This window comes from Lithobates pipiens, unplaced genomic scaffold (assembly GCF_037356315.1).
Source record: "Lithobates pipiens isolate NorthernLeopardFrog02 unplaced genomic scaffold, aLitPip1_a1.2 Scaffold_8, whole genome shotgun sequence".
NCBI lineage: Eukaryota > Metazoa > Chordata > Amphibia > Anura > Ranidae > Lithobates > Lithobates pipiens.
This window is the reverse complement of record NW_027507903.1, coordinates 640,242,628-640,245,597: the sequence shown is the minus strand read 5'-3', so window position 1 is coordinate 640,245,597 and position 2,970 is coordinate 640,242,628.

The window sequence follows — 2,970 nt, the reverse complement described above, 5'->3', positions numbered from 1 at the left end:
AAGTTTTAGCGGCTCTTTACCATCATTTTAGCGGTGCTATTTGGCTGCTAGTGGGGCGCATATAACCCAGCTAGCGGCCAAGGAAGAGGTTAAATGCGCCCCGTGAAGCACCACTGCCAAATCGCATTGCATGCGCTTCGGCAGTGGTGCCCATTCATATCAATGGGCAGGAGTGGTGGAGGAGCGGTATACACCACTCCAAACGTGCTGCTTGCAGGACTTTTTTTTTAAGATCCTGCCAGCGCATCGCCTCCGTGTGAAAGCACTCTGTCTTTCACACAGACTGCAGGGGAGCCATTTTACAGGCACTTTATAGGCGCTATTTTTAGCCCAAAAGCGCCTGAAAAACGCCCCAGTGGGAAAGGTGTGTTAGATCAAGGGGGTTAAAAAAAAAATAATAAAAAAGGAAATAAATAAATAAAATAAAATCGGCCTAACATATCGGCCCCAAAAAATCGGCATCATATATCGGCTATCGGCCGCCATGATTTCTAAATATCGGCATCGGCCAGAGAAAAACCCATATCGGTCGACCTCTAGTCCTGACCCCATGTCGATGTGTGACCCCCCCCCCCAGTTCTGACCCCATGTCGATGTGTGACCCCCCCCAGTCCTGACCCCATGTCAATGTGTAACCCCCCCAGTCCTGACCCCTTGTCAATGTGTGACCCCCCCCCCCCCAGTCCTGACCCCTTGTCAATGTGTAACCCCCCCCAGTCCTGACCCCTTGTCAATGTGTGACCCCCCCTCCACCAGTCCTGACCCCTTGTCAATGTGTGACCCCCCCCTCCACCAGTCCTGACCCCTTGTCAATGTGTGACCCCCCCTCCACCAGTCCTGACCCCTTGTCAATGTGTGGCCCCCCCCCCCCACCAGTCCTGACACCATGTCAATGTGTGGCCCCCCCCCCCCACCAGTCCTGACCCCATGTCAATATGTGACCCCCCCACCAGTCCTGACCCCTTGTCAATGTGTGACCCCCCCCCCCCCCCACCAGTCCTGACCCCTTGTCAATGTGTAACCCCCACTCTAGACTCAGTAGGAGTGTGTGACCCCAATACTGACCACATACCCCCCCCCCCCCACTGATTGATCAATAGCTAAGAGCCAGAAGAGCTATGACTTGTCCCCAGCAGATGAGATATGGAGACCCCAGACCTGAGAGAGGATGGGGGTCATCACCCAACCCACCTGACATGAGTGGGTGAGATTCAGAGCCCCTTGACCCTCTACCATTGACTGGCCTGGTACACACAGTGACCCAGACGCCAGCCCCTGACACCCAAAACAGTGGTGGCCCCAGCCCTGACACCCAAAACAGTGGTGGCCCCAGCCTGACACCCAAAACAGTGGTGGCCCCAGCCCTGACACCCAAAACAGTGGTGACTCCAGCATTAAACCCCAACTGACTGACGTCTGCTGAAAAGTAATACCAGCAAGGGGCCCTTGCTAGACGTGAAGTGAAGATATAGGGACGTTCCACTACAGTGACCTCCCGGAGAGCGGTATGGAATGGGGTGCAGTAATGGGGTGCACGCTCTTATCTGAGTACACAATCCTCATCTCAGAGGCTCTCATTGGGTTTGGTCTCTCAGTGAAGTTGGAGAACATTTATTGGACTTTGTAGGATGGGATGAGGTGACTGCTGCTCTGTGTTTTTATGGAAGGACCTGTTGGGATCTGATGATTGGAGGTTTGTGTAGGCACCAAGGCATGGAAGCAAGTCAGATGCAGAAAAATGGCTTGTGAAATGAGTTGGGTGTCGGTCTGAGATCCCTTTTCTTTGAGATGTATTAACATTGACTTGCGACAATCTTACCCCAAAACCAGGACGGTGTAGTGGATCCTTATACCTCATAGGATCTCCAAAGACGAAATCTTTCCCTCACAGTTCCCGGCTCTGTAGATGTAATCCAATCACTGAAATCTCATTTATACTCTTACATGGTAAAGTCATTTCTAAAGCTGTTTTTAGCCTTTATAAGGACCTACTGTATGTTGGACGGGTTTTGCATTTTAAGTCTGTATCATTGCAAACAAAACCCATATGAAGCAGGTGAGGGGGTTGGCTCTCTTTTTTTTTTTTAAGATGTATTAACATTGACTTAGAGGAGGTCAGCCGCAAGCCAGAAGAAGGTCAACTTTAGGCCAAGGGAAGGAGCTGTATTAATGTTGAGGAGGAGGTCAACTGCAGGCCAGGAGGTTTGTGCTCCTTTTGAGATGTATTAACATTGCCTTGGAGGAGGTCAACTGCAGGTCAGGAGGAGGTCGGTTTCCCTTTTGAGATGTATTATCGTTGACTTGGAGAAGGTCAGATGCAGGTCAAAGAGTTTGGTCCACCTTTTGAGATATATTAACGTTGACCAAGAGGAGGTACACTTCAGGCCAGGAGAAGGTTGGTTTTCCTTTTTAAGATGTATTAATATTGAGACAGCTGCAGGTCAAGAGAGGGTTGGTCTTCCTTTTGAGCTATATTAACGTTGACCTGCAGGCCAAGAGAATGTTGGCCTCCCTTTGAGATGTATTAACATTGATGTGGAGGAGGTCAGCTGCAGGTCAAGAGGAGGTTGGCCATTCTTTGAGATATAATGCAGTTGACCAGGAGAAGGTCCACCTCAGGCCTGCAGAACCTGTGTTGATGGGCTTTTGTTCACATCAGACAGGTTTTGCACAGAAGTCTATGGCAATAGACACTTGCAGAAGGTCAGCAGCAGGGCAGGAGGAGACCAGTTCTGTAATGATCTATTGCCATTGAATTGGAGAATTTCAACTTGCCAGCCAGAAGAAGGCAAACTGCAGGCCAGGAGAACGTTGGTTTTCCTTTGAGATGTATTAACGTTGACCAGGAAGAGATCAATCTCAGGACTGTAAGAGGTCAACTGCAGGCCAGGAGAAGGTTGGTTTTCCTTTTAAGATGTATTAACATTGACTTGGAGGTCAGCTGCAGGTCAAGAGGGTTGGTCTTCCTTT